Genomic DNA, 18,284 nt, shown 5'->3' with positions numbered 1-18,284 from the left:
ACAGCCCGGCGCCTCCCTTCTGCCATCACCATGGCCTGGCACCTCCGCTCTGCAAACGGCACGCCCCGGCACCTCCCGAGTGCCATCCCCAGGGCCCGGCATCTCCCCTCTGCCATCGCCACAGCCCGGCACCTCCCTTGTGCCATCCCCACAGCCTGGCACCTCCTGTGTGTGACATCTCTGCTCTGCCATCGCCACAGCCTGGCGCCTCCCATGTGCCATCGCCATGGTCTGGCACCTCCACTCTGCAAATGGCATGCCCTGGCACTTTCTGAGTGCCAATCCCATGGCCTGGCACGTCTGCTCTGCCATCGGCAGAGCCCGGCACCTCCCATGTGATAAACCCGTGTCCTGGTGCCTCTGCTCTGCCATCGCCACAGCCCAGCAACTCCTGTGTGCCCTCGCCATGGCTGGCATCTCCCAAGTGCCAGCCCCATGGCCTGGTGCCTCTACTCTGCAGCCTGACGCCTCCCAAGTGCCATCGCCAGAGCCTGGCACCTCCTGAGTGCCAACTTCATGTTCTAGTGCCTCTGCTCTGCCAAAGCCACAGCCTGGCATCTCCCCTCTCCCATCGCCATGGCCTGGTGCCTCTCTCCCATCGCCACGGCCTGGCGCCTCTCCTCTGCCAGTGCCACAGCTGGAACCTCCTGTGTGCCATCACCATAGTCCAGTGCCACCTCTCTGCTAAAGCTATGCCCTGGCGCCTCCCCACTTCCAACGCCACTGCTGGGCACCTCCCATGTGCCATCACCACGGCCTGGTGCCTCCCCTCTGCCCTAGCCACAGCCTTGCGCCTCACGTGTGCTAGCGCAATGGCCCATCACTTCCACTCTGTCATCGCCACGGCCTGGCACCTCCTGTCTTCCAACGCCACAGCCCGGCGACCCCTTTGTGCCATCGCCATGTCCCAGTGACTCCCGTGTACCATCGCCATGGCCCGGCACCCCTGTGTGCCATTGCCATGTCCCAGTGACTCCCGTGTGTCATGGCCATGGCCCGGTGCCTTCCGTGTGCCATCGCCACGGCCTGGCCCCTCTCCTCTGCCAATGCCACAGCCCTGCGCCTCCTGTGTGCCATCACCATGACCTGGTGCCTCAGCACATGTGTGCCAAAGCCACGCCCTGATGCCTCCCCTCTTGTATCTGAATGCCACAGTCCGGCGCGTCCCTTGTGCCAATGCCACAGTCCGGTGCCTCACCTCTCCTCTGCCAACACCAGGGCCCGGTGCCTCCTGTGTGCCAGGCACTTCATCTCCTGTGTGCCAATGCCACAGCATGGCACCTTGCTGTGCTTGAGCCATAGCCCAGAATCTCCCATGTGTGTGCCAACGTCACAGGCCAGTACCTCCTGTGTGCCAACGCCCTGGCCCAGTGTCTCCCATGTGCCAGTGGTATGGCCAGGCGCTTCGCCTCCCGTGTGCTAATGTCACGGCTCTGCACCTCACCGCGTGTGCCAGCGCCAGGCCAGGCAGTTTGCCCTCATGTGCCAATACAATGGGCTGGTGCCTCGCTGCATCTACCAATGCCACGGCACGGCACCCCACTGCATCTGCCAGTACTATGGCCCAGCGCCTTGCCTTCCGTGTGCCAGCGCCGTGGCGCGGTGTGTCGCTGTGTGTGTGCCCACGCCAACATGCCCTCAGCTTACTGGTCTCTCCCCTCCCCACCAACAAAAGGGTCCATGTGCCACCCCGAGCTGATTAATATGACTATTTTACAGAGTCATTTAAAAACACTCTACCCCTGCCCCCCCAGGTACGTTTTTCTGTTATTTTATCATTTTTCTTTCCGTACTCAGCCCACGGGGGTGTGAATGGCAGAGCTACCTCACGTGTAGCAAGTGGAAAATGAAACTAAATGGCACATTAAACCAACACGGCAGCACAAAAACTGGCTGGGCCAGTCAAAAACCCAGCCACGTGGCAACCCAGCTTCATGCTCGCCTGTGCCAATATCAATATGATGCATCGAATGCCTCCGACACACCTGTGCCAACATCACCGCCTGATGAACCAAATCTCCCGACATGCCGGTGCCAGCCTCACTGCCCAGCGCACTGAATCCCTTGACACACCCGTGCCATCATGATGCACTGGCTCCCACATCAATCCCGGCATCAATCAACCTATATGAAATCCTGCACTGCCAGCCTCAGTGTACTGCAATTATGTGTCAGCCCCTGCAAAATCATGTGATTTGCTTTAAATTTATGAGATTTAAAAAAAAAACAAAATTATGAGATTAAAAAAAAGAAATGAGGCTCCTGTTTGGGTTTGCTTTGAGATCTCGGAGTGAAGAGCCCTGTATTGGAGCTAGGTATTATTATTTTTTGCCTGCTGGTTTTTGAGCCTTTAAGACACCCTCAGGTCACATTTTCAGCATTTTACCGCGACTGTGAGGGTTTGAAACATACTTTTTTTTTTTAATGAAAGCTGCAATTTCCCCATAACCCTTTGCTTCCAGGAGTGGGGCTTTAAGGGAAAGACATTGTCAGATTCATGATAAAATGGTGAGAGTTGGCAACAATTTGGGTTGTGCCTGCCTCTCCCCGGGTCACTGGGGCCGCTTGGCACATTTTCCTGATCTGGGTGCAGGTTTTAGACTTGCTGGGCACAGCACTTTCCCTGAACTCTGTTTCCCAGCTGGGCATTGCTGATTAAATGATTTTGCAATCATAAAAAAAGGGAAATAATGGGAGGTCTGCGTGGGATGGAGGTGAATATCAGTAAGGAATGAAACATGCCCCTCAAAGCTCAGCAAAGTGCAGCAGGTTTTTTACAAGGATAATAACCATTTGAAGGGATGCTGCCAGCATCACATTTTGCTCATTGCAGCAAAAATCACATCTGAGTATTTTTGTTAAATTCTGAACGCCTGCTCTTTTTTCTTGTTACCATGTTTGCTTTGTTTTGGGTGGGTTGTGTTTCGTCCCCCACTCTTGTCAGAGACCCACACAACCACCAGTGGCCAGACAAGGCATTTCAGTGGGTATGCACAAGAGCAGCCAGCCCTCTGCACTGCACAGATGCCACTGGGAAGCAGTCCAAAGGGCAAGTGTCTCTCCTACCTCTTCTCTCTGCCCTGGACTCAAGCCCCTGTTCATGGCTGGGACTGCTCCTCTCTCCCCAACTCCATGGAGGAGTCTAGGGATGGAATGGAAGATTCTGCTGCTTTCCAGCCTGTTGCTGTTCCCCCTAACCCCATGGAAGGGTTCAGGTGAAGGGGGCGTTGCAAGCAAATGACCCCATGCCTTGTCCCCACCAGGCTATGGCTCTTTGATCTCCCACCCTGTGGAAGGATGCAAGAAGGCCAGAAAGGGTTTCTGAGCAGACATCCCTTCCACTCAAAAGGGAAATTTAGGGAGGAAGAATTTAGATGCCTGACTTGGGAATTTTGAGCAGGGCACCAGAATTAGCATCTCTCTTCTTTCCCAAAGGAGCCATTTTGTGACCAAGTGTGATCTGCGCATCGGTTTCTACATCTCGTCTAAATGATGCCATCTCCAGCAGCACCGACCTCCTTAGCACCATGCTGCAGCATGGATTTGTTACTACTGCACACTGCATCAAAGAGTGACTGGATTTGAACTTGCTTCATAGCCACGGTGGTTTGGCTGCTGGATACTGAAAATCTCCATCTCACAGTAAGATTCATTATTAGATTATAGTGATACAACCTGGATTAGTTAAAACAACATCAAGAGAATACAGTTTAGACTGAAGACATTAAAATCTACAATGCAGACAACTGCCAAGGTAGAGGTCAGTGTCCTTTGAACCATGACTGCAAAATCTACCCATGTCATCCTCCTTTTTCCACAGTCTGGACCCGTTGCTTTCCTAGTTTTCATCTTTCCCCCTTTTTCTGACATTTATGGAAACCTGTGGGCCTGCATATAACATCTGGTCAGTGTGCTTTACCTCTCAAACTTCTGAGCCACCAAAGTGTGGTCCAAAAAGAACAGAAATAGAACAGAGCAATGTGAAACACAAGCATAACTGCTAATTTAATTGGAAAAGTATGAGCAAACGATCAATGAAAACACTGTATAGAAAAGTGTGAAACCCAGTTTTGGGCACAGCGGTTACATGATTCAAAAGAAATACTCTTTAGTAGGGGGAAATAATGGGTTCCTTGGCCTTTTTACATGTGGACATAAATACCATATTGGCCAAACTGTCAAGGCTCTGAGAGAAATGTGTGGTGCCTTGGATTGCCTGTTTGTGGGAAGAGATGGTGCTTACACAGACGGAATTTAAAGGATTAGGTTCTTGGGAGCAGAAGAATGGGCTGGTGTTAAGTGCATAAGGAAGCAGTGGACCTACTGGTCTTCACAAATGATAGTTTTCCAACTTTTCTTCTTATTTTTTTAACCCATCTATGGGGCTAGAGAGCAGTTTATATAGCAGGGGTCGGCAACCTTTCAGAAATGGTGTGCTGAGTCTTCATTTATTCATTCTAATCGAAGGTTTTGTGTGCCAGTAATAAGAATCCATGTGATCCATGTTGAGCTGCACCCCCTCTTGGCCCTGTCTGCACCCCTCACTGCCCTAGGCTGGGGCCAGAGGGCCACAACTGGGGCGGCTGCAGAGCCCTGGGCCGGCGGCCGGGACTCCAGGCCAGCAGGAGAGCCCCCCGGACCGGTGGCCAAGGACCCGGGGCCGACAGTGGGCTGAGCGGGACCAGTGGCCGGAACCCCGGCTGGCAGGGAGCCGGCGGCTGGTACCCCAGGCCAGCAGCAGAGTCCCCCGGACTGGTGGCCAGGACCCAGGGCTGGTGGCCGGGCTGAGGGGGCCGGTGGACGGAACCCTAGCTGGCAGTGGGCCAGCGGCCAGTACCCCAGGCCAGTAGTGGAGCCTCTGGGATGGTGGCCGGGACCTGGGGCCAGCAGCGGGCTGAGCGGGGCTGGCGGATGGAACCGCCAGGACCGGTGGCCATGTCTCGGGGCTGGCAGCGGGCTGAGCGGGGCTGGTGGATGGAACCCCGGCTAGCAGGGGGCCGGCGGCCGGTATCCCAGGACAGCAGCAGAGCGCCTGGGACTGGTGGCCATGACCCGGGTCCGGCAGTGGGCTGAGCAGGGCCGGTGGATGGAACCCTGGCTAGCAGGGGCCGGCGGCCAGTACCCCAGCCAGCAGCGGAGCCCCTGGGACCGGTGGACATGACCTGGGGCGAGCAGTGGGCTGAGCGGGGCCGGCGGCCGGAACCCCGGCTGTCAGGGAGCCAGCAGCCGGTACCCCTGGCCAGCAGCAGAGCCCCCGGGACCAGTGGCCATGACCCGGGGCTGGCAGCCGGTACCCCAGGCCAGCAGTGGAGCCCCTGGGACCAGTGGCCGGGACCCAGGGCTGGCAGCGGGTTGAGCGGGGCCGGCAGACAGAACCCTGGCTGGCAGAGGGCCGGCAGATAGTACCCCAGGCCAGCCACGGAGCCCCCCGGACCAGTGGCCGGGACTCGGGGCCACCAGCGGGCTGAGTGGGGCCAGCAGACGGAACCCCGGCTGGCAGGGAGCCGGCGGCTGGTACCCCAGGCCAGCAGTGGAGCCCCCGGGACCGGTGGCCATGACCCGGGGCTGGCAGTGGGCTGAGCGGGGCCGGCAGATGGAACCCCAGCTGGAAGGGGGCCGGCAGATAGTACCCCAGGCCAGCAGCGGAGCCCTCGGGACCGGTGGCCAAGACCCGGGCAGTGCGAGTGTCACTGAAAATAAGCTCGCATGCCATCTTTAGCACGCATGCCATAGGTTGCCTACCCCTGGTATATAGCATGCACTATGTGCACAATTGTGTGATCTTGAGCACAGGGAAAAAGCTCAGACAAAGGCAGAAGACTGGTCTCTAATCTACGTGGGCTGAATTGGATATCTGAGGACTTCTTGTGTTCTGATGCTAAGGGACCCTTAAGACTTTAAAGTGTCCTTTTAGGGCAGGTTTAATGCCCCCATGTGTCACCGGAGCAGTGTACTATAGGGACTATAGCATGGGTGAGGACACAGGTGCCGGAGATGGGCGGAGGAGGGGAAGAGTCATTGCTCCCCCTTGGCCCATGAGCAGAGCTGGATGGCAAAGAGGTGGTATGAGTCCTGTAGGGTCTGGGCCAAAGCTGAGCTAGTGGCGTTGTGACATGGCGCACAGGGTGAGGATCTGCTCTCTGCTTCCATGGGCCACTCTGACTATTCATAAAAGTTTATATCGTTGCTTTCCCACCGAGTCAGTCTTTGCTCTACATATCATGGTGCATTGTAAACAATCTGCGGTGTATTTGTGGCTATGGGGAAGATACACATGAAAGCTCCAAAGGGTTAATTAATTCTGCAAAATTGCTAGGTATTAGCATCCTGCTCTCAGGATCACTGACCAACCAAAGGTCGGATGATGTAAGTCGTTTTTCTTCTGTTTCACTGGGATAATGTGATTTCAAGCTGCTTGCAGAGGTGTGGAGTCGGGGGGAATTCTGAAATGGACAGAATTTTGCTCCTTGTGTACTTGAAGTTAGCACTTAGTAAAAGGTGACTCTAATTTTTTTTACAAACAGGGTGGTGGTGGGGAGGTGTTGGTCACAGACTTGCAGCAGTGACTGTGAAAACTATCACTAAACTGACTAAGCCAAATGATCTAAGATCAGGCATTTGTGAGCATAGGTTTAACCTTTGGGTACATCATTCTGCACTGATGACAAAATGTCCATTTTGTTTTCAAACCGAAGAAACTCCACCCGTTCTCGTCATTTTGAGAAACAGAGGGTAAGAAGAGGGTAAGAAACACCTTTAGTTGTGTGGTGTGAAACAAATACAGAACTCTGTCACTTCTGATAATTAGCAAGTGATTTTCAAAAGTATTTTATGGGTAACACATATGAAGGGCTAGATTTTCAGAACAGAATGAGCAAAAATATGTTGGCAATTGATGAGCCTTATTTACATTCAAAATTACCACGATGACACTTGTAGTTATTATTTTAGGTGCATTACAATGGTGCTGAGAGACTCCAATTGAGATCAGGACCCCAATGTGCTAGGTGCTTTACATATACATCAGAAGAGATAGCCCCTCTCTAAAGAGCTTACAGTCTAAACAGGCAAAGGGGTGGGGAAAAGAAAGTATTATCTCAGTTTTACAGATGAGGAGCTGAGGTAAAGAGACATTACGTTATTTACCTGTGAGCACAAAGGAAGTCTGTGGCAGAGGCAAGAACTGAATCCCGAGTTCTTCAGTCCCAGTACAACGCCTTAACCTCAAGAACCATCCTTGGTCTCTGCAAACTGGGTATCTGTGCATGCATATATCTAGTTATGGATCTAATTGCTCTTTGTGCATGCACATAACTGATTTGCACACACAATTACAGTGTGTGTATGCAAATTAGATATGCAATTGTGCATGCATTTTTGTGCAAGCAGTTCTAAAAATCTGAGCCATAATTCTTTCTGTTTTCTACGAGTGGTGCTTCTGGGCTTGTCAGGAACACAGTACCCACAAACTGGAGAAAAAAGTACTTGAAACCACAAGCAAGGCAGTGGGGCTTGTCTCTGAAAGGCAGCCAGCCATGTAGTTGAATGGTTTTACTGTTTCATTTCTAAGAAAACCAGAGGAGAACTGGATGTTATTGCAGTATTTGACCCCGTAGGAAACTGCTTTGAAACGGCAGCTTCAGGTCATATATCTTATGCTGATTATCTTCTGTATGACTCAGACAAGCAAAAGGTCAAATAATCAGAAGTGAAAAAGAGAGACATTGGTGTCTAAAGGGTGAACAAAGTAAGATTATTTTTGTGTAGGACTTCAGAAATCCCCCAAGCCCTCACCTTCCTCACCATGTGTGTTTTTAATAGTAAATGCTTACTTCATGCTAAGGATAGATGGGCTGTTAAAGAAATAATACTGGTGTATGCAGATGTCAAATGATAAAAGACACATTTGAACTAGCAAAGGGAGATGAAATGGAAGTGAAGAAAATACATTGGGTTCAGTTTGCCCATTCAGTCACATCCCATTGCTTTACTATCAAAATGCAGTGTGAAAATCTAGTTTGAAGTTGCTTCAGTTTGCATACAGGTAGGATTACTATGTGTGGAGAGCTACAATTTAATATCTGATCAGCTAGGCTGCATTCAAATGCTTGATGAAGTTCTTTGGGTGCAGAATTTACACTGGTGCGAAGGAGCAGAACAACACCTGTGCACTGTACTACTTAAGCCCTTTTTGTTCACTGAGGACCTAGTGCAGCTCCCATGGGAGTCATTGACTTGAGTGGGAGTTGGGTGAGGGCCTAAGGGCTTCAGTGAGGGGACGCGTGGGCAGAAAAGGAGGAATGTGAGTAAATTTTTGTTGTTAGTTATCTTTCTCAGTAGGCAGTTCTGCTTCAAAATGCAGCTCAAAGGCAAGATTTAAATCGTAAAATGTAGTAGTTAAAGATACTCACAGAGGCAAATGCAAGACATAGGAGAAATGCATCGAAGAACAGGGAGGCCTGACATCAATGATGCATGCAGTGTAAATGACACTATAATTCTCAACTGCTTTTAAAAACGTACAGATTGTACAGTGTAGTTTTGCATTGTTTTGTTGGCTTGTGTAGCTCAGTGTGCATGTAAGTGTTATCTGCCAGTTTTAAGCTGTGAGGGAATTCTTACACCCAGAAATACTCCTAATTATAGTCTTTCTACTACCATGTGCTAATGCAGTTTGCAGGGGTGTGTTGGCATTGCTGTGGGGATATCTTTGCCATCAGTTATCATTCTGTTCTCAAAATCGTTGTTAATTACTCAGCTAGTCATGTGCAGCTTCATAGCAATCCACAGATACTTATCCTGTAACTGCAAAAACAACGAGGATACAGACTAACATGGCTACCACTCTGAAACTTATCCTGTAACTGTGATTCTCAACCTCTTCCATACCAACACCCCCTTTTTTGTGACCCTCTTGGAACTCCTCATCTAGCCAGGACCTCTTTCCCATTTAGCAATGTGGGAATCATAGAATCCTAGAATATGAGGGTTGGAAGGGACCTCAGGAGGTCATCTAGTCCAACCCCCTTCTCAAAGCAAGACCAATCCCCAACTAAATTATCCCAGCCAGGGCTTTGTCCAGCCTGACCTTAAAAACCTCAAAGGAAGGAGTTTCTACCACCTCCCTAGGTAACCCGTTCCAGTGCTTCACCACCCTCCCAGTGAAAAAGTTTTTCCTAATATCCAACCTAAACCTCCCCCACTGCAACTTGAGACCATTACTCCTTGTTCTGTCATCTGTTACCAGTGAGAACAGTCTAGATCCATCCTCTTTGGAACCCGCTTTCAGGTAGTTGAAAGCAGCTATCAAATCCCCCCTCATTCTTCTCTTCCGCAGACTAAACAATCCCAGTTCCCTCAGCCTCTCCTCATAAGTCATGTGTTCCAGTTCCCTGATCATTTTTGTTGCCCTCCGCTGGACTCTCCAATTTTTCCACATCCCTTCTGTAGTGGGGGGACCAAAACTGGACACAATACGCCAGGTGTGGTCTCACCAGTGCCAAATAGAGGGGAACGATCACGTCCCGTGATCTGCTGGCAATGTCCCTACTGTATACAGCCCAAAATGCCATTGGCCTTCTTGGCAACAAGGGTACACTGTTGACTCATACCCAGCTTCTCGTCCACTGTAACCCCTAGGTCCTTTTCTGCAGAACTGCTGCCTAGCCATTCGGACCCTAGTCTGTAGCGGTGCATGGGATTCTTCCGTCCTAAGTGCAGGACTCTGCACTTGTCCTTGTTGAACCTCATCAGATTTCTTTTGACCCAATCCTCTAATTTTTCTAGGTCTCTCTGTATCCTAACCCTATCCTCCAGCATATCTACCTCTCCCCCCAGCTTAGTGTCATCTGCAAACTTGCTGAGGGTGCAATCCATCCCATCATCCAGATCATTAATAAAGATGTTGACCAAAACTGGCCCCAGGACTGACCCCTGGGGCACTCTGCTTGATACTGGCTGCCAGCTAGACATGGAGCCATTGATCACTACCCATTGAGCCCAACGATGTAGCCAGCTTTCTATTCACCTTATAGTCCATTCATCCGTTCCATACGTCTTTAACTTGCTGGGAAGAATACTGTGGGAAGACCGTGTCAAAAGCTTTGCTAAAGTCAAGGAATAACATGTCCACTGCTTTTCCTTCATCCACAGAGCCAGTTATCTCGTCATAGAAGACAATTAGATTAGTCAGGCATGACTTGCCCTTGGTGAATCCATGCTGACTGTTCCTGATCACTTTCCTCTCCTCTAGGTGCGTGGCAGGAAGGGCAGGGTCGTGGTGCCCCCCAAGCTGAGACCCCATCTCCTATAAGGAAGCAGTAATATACTAATAGTGAATTCCATAATCAGATATTTGTTATGGGGAATTATGCTGTAACCCTGATATCCAACCCGTGGCTGTCGATCCAGGTCTTCGGGGCTCCATCTGAGACTCTTGGGGCATTCAGAAGTTTGACAGAGGTGTGCACTGGTCACGCAAGTGCTCTCCATGCTGTTGTAGTTCCTACATGGCCCCCTATAGGAATGGAAGGAGATTGAGACCAAGAGATAAGGGCTCAGAACACATGCTGTTGAGCATGCGTTCGTAGCTCCTAGCTAGGTAAGAAAACGCCTGCCCCATCAGCCCTGCACCCCACTAAATCCTCATGATCCAGCTGGAACTCAATGGACCGTCTGCCTGTGCACTGGCTCTGGCTGCGTGGCAGCGCAGTGCCGCTGGGATTCATGTGAATACTTCCACTGATAGGGTTATTATTAGGGGAGTGCTCATGTGCTTCAATTTAAGCAAGTGTGGGTTAAGGATTGGGGCCTGTGACTGTAAGCTCTTTGAGGCAGGGACTGTATCTTCCTGTGTGTTTGTACAGCACCTAACACTAACTAAGGGGGCCCTGCTTCTGATTGGCACCTTTGAGGGCTACTTTAACAACAACAGTAATACATAATGAGGCCCAAGGCTATCGTTTTACCTTTATGCCGGCTTACAATTACCGGTTTGGCACTGTAGGGTTGTACTGGTTTAATATGCTTGGAATGCATAACATTGGAAGAGTCACTCATGATGGGTGTTGTGCTTCCGGCATTAATGTCTGTGTGTGTCTAGAACACTGCCTTCTCCAAAAAGTGTTGTAAATTTTAAATTGTCCCTTTGAATAACAAACAGCATAGAAACAAGAAAATTCCCTGTTCTTTCCCATCGCCGATCATTTCCTTTTATTCTCTAAAAGAGGAGGGTGATAAAGCTGCACTGGTTAGAGACTTGTAATTACCTGAATACACTGTGGCTACAAGTGACCTTGGCCTTAGGTGTGTTTACTTGTTGGGCGTGTCCATTGTACAGCCTTAAATGGGCTGTACAGAGAACAGGGAAGAGAACGGTTGCAGAGTCCCAGATGGGATTAACGAGGAAGCCAGGAAAGGCAGATTACTTCTGATCATCATTTACATTGGCTGCATTTTCAAGAAGCTGGATGACAAACTATCCCATTGAGATTTGCTAAACTGATTCCGCTCCCTCCTTTGCTCACTGCCTCTTGCCACTGCCAACCTCTGAGCTAGGCTTAACTGGGTGAAGCGACACAGTCACTTTTCCATTTCTTCCCCCTCACTTCCCAGTAGTAAGAGGCTCCATGGACCCCCAAGTTCTTGGCACCTACAACCCGGGTTGAATTAGAACCAGAGAAGTGACTATGTCTTGTCAGGCTTTGTGGTTACTCGCTGCCGTATAACCGAGGACTGTGGTGCTCACAGGGCTGAGATAGGCTGTGTTGACTTTGCTCACCACTCCAAGGTTTGGATCAGGCAGGAAGTGGGGCCCTCTTAAAATCATAGAGGGAGAAGACAGAGCCGTGCCTGTAGAATTTTCCACGGAAGACACCCATACAGGTTCTTGTGTGGCAATCAGCATCCACGGTAAACCCTTCTTGCTTGGGTACATTTATTAATGACTGGCTAATGTCTCCTCTTCCATGTATTTTTCTGAGTAGGTGGGAGGTCGAGGGTGGAAGCTGGGGGGTCTGTGACTAGGTTGTCCAGCTCAATTTCCATTCTTTTCACTAGTGTCTAATTTTATTTACCAAGGGGCTGTTTTGACTTTGGGCACTTTATAAATGATTTAAATAAATGAAACAAAAGCTTTTTCAGGTCTGCAAGTCAAAACACGATTATGCTGCGTGCCAGGCTCTGAAAAGCAAGCTGCATTCTCTCTGGCTTGCACATCATCCTCTACAAGAAGGATCCTGGAATCAGAATACAGCTGCCCTTGATTTTCCTGGTGCCTGAGGCAGACTAGAATCCAGGTCTCACTTCTCAACTATACTAGCCCTGCAGGGCTGGCCATAATAATGACATTTAAAAGCACACTAAGCAGATGAGATTTGGAAAGCACAGAAGGAGCAGATACAGTATCTACAGTGACAAGCTGCTCTTTTTGCAGTCCCTTTTCAGAACCCAAATGAGGTCTTTTATAGTTCACTCAGTTGCACTTAGATACAGGATAATAGCTTTGTTGTAACACTTTGTCCATCAGTTTAGTATCTCCCATTCCAGTGCACTTGACAAACATCAGTAGTAAATCACGCAACTCCTTATCATTTGTGGGGTAGGGAAGTAGTACTAGCCCCATTTTACAAATGGAGAAACTGAGGCACAGAGCGGTCTAAGCGACTTGTACCAAGTCTGTGGCACAGCCAAAATTCGCAGGCCTGTGCTTTAACCATTTGACCTGCCTTGCTGTAATCAGTACTTGAATTAGCCTGGGATAGATGGGTGTATGCCAGTATTTCCAGTGCAATGATTGCAAAGAACAGGAAAAGATGGAAAAGGAAAAAAAATAGGAGAGCTGGAGCATATCATCCCTAATGCAGTGACACTGCATTTCATTGCACTTATCAAAGCTGAAGCTTTCCATTTCTGTCCTCTCCCTTCCCTTCACACACACACTCACTCTCTCACTTCACTGACAGTGGCTTTCCTGCTTCTTTCTGCATGCTCTCCCTCCAGGTAATCATCCTGCTGTCGACATTGGTTAAGGAGGTGTTTTCCTGCCAATGCGATGCAGTTTTGGAAGAGGGAATACTAAAACACCTAGTATTTTATATGAGTATAGCACTTTTTGTTTCAAAATGATTTACTTACATAGCAAGCTGATCTACATGGGTTGCTTGATCTACCACTGAAGTCTAGCTTCATAAACGCACACAGATTACCCCACAGTAGAGTCAGGGAGTAATGAGCATCATTTCCAGTTGAAATTTCAAGGATAATTTAGAGAGGTGGACTGTAATTACCTGAGTTGGAGTTCAATCAGGGCACTGGGGCAAACACCCTCTATAACATTCCTTGCAACCTTTCACAGTCAGAGTGTTGCTGTACATCTCACTTGAAGAGAGACACAATACCCAGAGCGCCACAATGGGGTTTTGGTTCAGAATTGATTCACAGGGAGCTGCACCACACACAGGATCAGTAACTGGAGCTTCCTTGGAAATCAGCCATATAAGTACTGATCAAGCCCAACTGCTGGGTTTGGAAGAGTTGAGGGGATTACGCTGTATTGTACATCAGTACAACAGTGAGCATACAAAGCCATGTACCCATTTTTTCCCCTCCGTTGACCAGTACGTAAATACAGGTCTCAGTGTTAAATATCAAACCTTTTGTCCTTCACAGAGTCAGTTCTATTTAGAGCATGATATTTGTTAGCATGCTAGTTCCACAGTTTGCAGCCGAGATGCCTTTCTTTTCTTGCTTGAGTAATTTTCTGAGCCAGCAGCACTTTACTGCTCGAAACAATGAGGAAAAAAGGAAAGGAAAAGACATTGACTAAATTTTAATGTGTCTAATTTATTGATTTAGGAATTACAGAGCTGCAACCGATTGGCAGTTGAACCCTTTAATTCCTCAGAGCCACTGAAGCAATGTATTTTGAACATGGTCACAAGAGTTTCAATCAGCATCTTTGCACATTATATTGAAATTTCCCGACATTCAAATATAACTTTGTAATCAGCATTTTGTTTGGAATTCTTAACTCTTGGCACTGAGTGGAAATATTCCCAGCACCCCACTCATAAAAACATACTTCAGTTCACTAGAAAGGATTTTTTTTTTCTGCTTCAGTGGAAACGTTACCTGTTATATGAAATTCATAGGTGAGCTAGACGGTTTTGTATAAGCATTGCAGTGTTCCACCTACTGCAGTGTTCCACCTACTGTTCCCAGTTTCTGTATGTCCAGAGAGTTTGCAGCTGGCGTCCTTTGTTTTATTTCTTGCAGTAGGAATCAAACACAAGTTCTGAAGCGTTGTGCAACATTTTGGAAGCCTGGTTGTAAGAACCAGTCTATCAGAGTTGAAATAATTTGCTTAATTTCCTGGTTTGGTTTTACAATCTCGTGTGAAAAAAGTGTGTTTACTCTATCCAGTATTAGTCACCTAAATCAGGACTTAATACTAAGTGGTCTCGCACAGCACCAGAATGTTTGCTAATATCTCAACATTTTATTTTTTACATTTCTAAGTTCTTTCCCCCCTCATTAAGAAAACAAACTGGCGGTACTAAGACCTCAATTCATTTCTTAAATTCTCTCCAGTGTAAAACAGGGCTTATCAAAGGGGAACTTGAAAGTCTGGTGTTGTAACACGTGATTGTAAAGAGGATTAAGTTTTATAGAAGGGAATTCATTCCTGCATTGATAAAGAAGGAATTAAACAGATCTGAAGCTTGACATGGCAGTCTTGAGCTAATTTTTCTAAGCTGGCCATCAAAAGCACACCCATAAAACGTACACATGTGCCTGTTAAAGAAGGCTTAACTCAGCCTCCAGTTTTGTGGGAATTATTTGTCAATGACAAAAATAAGGCAATGTGTAAAAGTCAGGACAACCGCATTTATTAATCCCAAATTAGCATGCACAAACGTAGATATGCATATGCAAAATGGGTCGTTATATGAGAAAATGGTGACTTTTGCATGCAATTACACATTTACACTCACACATTCAGGGCTTGAACAGGCTCCATTTTGAGATTTAGGCCCGTGTTGCATTAGCAATGATAATTAGTTTACAGAACAAACAGATGTGGATTAGAAGTCAGCTCTTCTGAGCAGGGACTGTCTTTTGGGGTATGTCTACACTTAGACATAAGTGCTTCAATAGACACACTCACTACAGTGGTAGGAGGGGTTCTCCCGTCACTGTCCTTAATCTGCCTCCTGGAGAGCTGGGAGTTACGTCAACAGAAGAATTCTTCCATCAACCTAGTGCTGTTTACACGGGGAGCTAGGATGGCATAGCTATGTCTCTTAGGGGGGGTGGATTTTTCAGTATAGACCAGCCCTTCATTCTGTGTCTGTGCAGCTCTTAGCACTGGGGCTCCTAGGTGTCCACAGTAATACAAATAAATAATAATAATAATGAGATGCAATTGTGCTGTTAAAAGTGTAGAAGGATCCTGAAGAAAGCTGGACTTGTTGTTTAGACACTGGACTGGGACTGGGGAAATCAGGGTTCGGTTCCTGCCCAGGCTTTGTGTGTGACTTCAGACAAATCATCTGATTGCTTAGTGCCCAAGTTCCTCATCTGTTAAAGGAGATAATAACCATTCTTTTGTCTGTCTTGTCTATTTTGATTCAGGGCAGGGCCTCTTTATATGTTTGTATGAAACCTAACCCGAGACCTTGATATTGACTGGTGCCTCTAAGCCCTAATGAAATACAAATAATAATAATAATTAATAACTCATTTGTCAAACTTAGAATCCAGGCCAAAATTACGAGGTTTGGATTTATAACAGAGCTTTCGAGGTCTGAGGTTTGTCCTGAAGACCCAACGTACACAACACAACCTGAATTCTAAAAAATAACTCACTGGAGCTGCAAATACATTGGGACAACCATGTTTTCTTGTTGGGCAGCTGTGATGCAGGGACCTCGCGATGCCAACAGGCAGGGGGCACAGGCATTCATAAGGGTTACAGGGGTCCCCTGGCACTGGTATCTATATACTAGTTCACTCAAAGAGTGTCATGAAAGTTCTCCAATGAAAGCCTGCATCAAACTGACCCCTGTAATCATTGCGACACATATATATGGATAATATGTAAGGAGTCATATAGAGATACTGATCATTATGCTCTTAAGGTCTGTGACTTGGGGCTGGTGACCAGCAAAGGTGAGAAACAGGTTTCTTTCAGGCAAGAGATGTTTGTCTGTCTGTCTGTTCACACGTAAATTGAGTGTTGTATGGTTCACAATGGGCACCCACTTACAGTCTGAGCAAAATGCTAATCAAGTGAGTGCAATGAATGGTGTGGAGAAAGTGAATAGAAAAGTGTTATTTACCCCTTCGTGTAATACAAGAGCCAGGGATCACCCAATGAAATTAATAGGCCTCAGGTTTAAAACAAACATAAGGAAGTACTTCACATAACACACAGTCAACCTGTGGAACTCATTGCCAGAGGACGTTGTGAAGGCCAGAAATATAACTAGGTTCAAAAAAGAGTTAGATAAGTTCACAGAGGATAGGTCCATTGATGGCTGTTAGTTAAGATGATCAGGGACAATCCCCAGGCTCTGGATGTTCCTAAATCTCTGACTGCCAGAAGTTGGGACTGGATGGATCACTCGATAATAGCCCTTTTCTGTTCACTCCCTCTGAAGCATCTGGCCCCAGACACTGTCGGATGACAGGATATGGGCTAGATGGACCATTCGTCTGACCCCTCAAGGCCATTCTTATATTCTTATGATCAGTGTCTTCACGGGAGATCCTAGACAGAAAAACACAAGCAGTGGGGGAGTTGGGTGGAAGCAGGGTTCTGTGTGCAAGTGGAGATGATGGATTTTTGAGCTATAACTGTAGAAACAGAAATACTCAACATCTTTCCACTGAGAAAGCAAGACAGCAGCATGCTTGTTTCAGGAACAGAAGATCCCAGCCAAGCTTGCCGCTCTATGCTAGAAGGTCTTGGGTGAGCTTTTGCTCTTGATGATACAGCTGTGCCTTATTAGTTAAGTTTAGGCTCTAGTATGCATGTGACGTTTTTATTTTATTTGGAACTCTTTGTTTCCAATATTTCTGCTCGCCAGCATTTGAAACTCGGTTCTTTGTTAAATAAACGTACACTTGCTTTCTCTATCAACAAATCTCCGTGCTGTGAGTTAAGCGGAGCCGTGTTCTAAGGTGTAACTGGTAAGCTGGGCTGTCGTGTTCCTTTGGGAACAGAGGGGCTGGGAATTCTCTGAGTGTCCAGTGGATCGGAGGCTGGCCACTCCAGAGGGACGTTCGGAGGACTCAGGGTTGGTGTATGGCTATCGCCTGTCCCAAGACAATGAGGCCTGCACCCTGGAAGGCAGCGCTTGTGTTGCCAGAGGCTGCTGGTGGATCTGACCCACAGCAGGCCCAGAAAGGCTGCCCCACATTAAGGGCAGGTGGTAGCGAGGTTCCTCACAACCCTGGGTAGTCACAGCAACCACATTTGAGAAATGAGTCATGCCTGGACAAATCTCCTAGCCTGTGGTGAACCCCCTGGATAATCCAATGAGGATGCTGACGCACTCTAGAGCTGTGGTTCTCAGACCATGGTCTATGGACTGTTCCCTTGTGAGCTGCAGAATGAGCCTTGGGCGATATTGGAGGAGGAGCTAGTCTACGGGAGGAGCTTTTGTCTCACCAAGCGGGTCACAGAATAAATAAATTAATGGGGTATCGTAAGCCTTGTTGAGCCCCCTTTGGCTGGCACAAAATGGTGATTTAAGGGCAATGGAAGCGTAGCAGGTCAAACCGGGGAGCTCCTTGGAGCTCTGAAGAGCCTAGAGGCGTGGAAGCAGGAAGGGGAGTGAATGCTTACACATTCTGAAGAACTGGCCACAGCTAGTAACAGTCTTTTTAAAACACCATTGAGCTTTGCATTTCTCTGACCTGTATCAGCCCCTGTCAGGGACCTTGTCAAGGCCTGTTTGTGTTAGATGGATTGACCTTCTGCTCAGAAATTGTCCTTGGCTGGGAAGATCCCGAATTATATGGCATGTATTGGGTGTCAGCCTAGGAAAATGAAATGATAAGAACATGCAGCAGAAAGTAAAGAATTTCTTGTTGAACTAGTTGTGAGAGATTGTGGCACCTTAGAGACTAACCAATTTATTTGAGCATGAGCTTTCGTGAGCTACAGCTCACTTCATCGGATGCATACTGTGGAAATTGCAGAAGACATTATATACACAGACACCATGAAACAATACCTCCTCCCACCCCACTCTCCTGCTGGTAATAGCTTATCTAAA

General features: G+C 48.0%; 1 protein-coding gene across 6 annotated transcripts in view; it reads left to right on the top strand.

The window, feature by feature from the left end:
- SLC51A (solute carrier family 51 subunit alpha) overlaps positions 1–18,284 on the top strand; it is an 87,556-nt gene that overhangs the window by 731 nt on the left and 68,541 nt on the right. For 3 of the 6 annotated variants that reach the window (XM_043522640.1, XM_037909088.2, XM_043522641.1), the window contains one exon: positions 3,436–3,642. The gene's annotated coding sequence lies outside the window, so the exon portion shown is untranslated. Of the gene's footprint in view, positions 1–2,294; positions 2,316–2,386; positions 2,509–3,435; positions 3,643–3,743; positions 3,761–18,284 lie in introns of those variants that run through there. The other 3 variants (XM_037909085.2, XM_037909084.2, XM_037909087.2) reach the window with 3 other exon arrangements.

Source organism: Chelonia mydas, chromosome 9, assembly GCF_015237465.2.
Source record: "Chelonia mydas isolate rCheMyd1 chromosome 9, rCheMyd1.pri.v2, whole genome shotgun sequence".
Taxonomy (NCBI): Eukaryota; Metazoa; Chordata; order Testudines; family Cheloniidae; genus Chelonia; species Chelonia mydas.
Note: the sequence above shows the minus strand (reverse complement) of the source record. Positions and strands in the feature narration are given on the sequence as shown.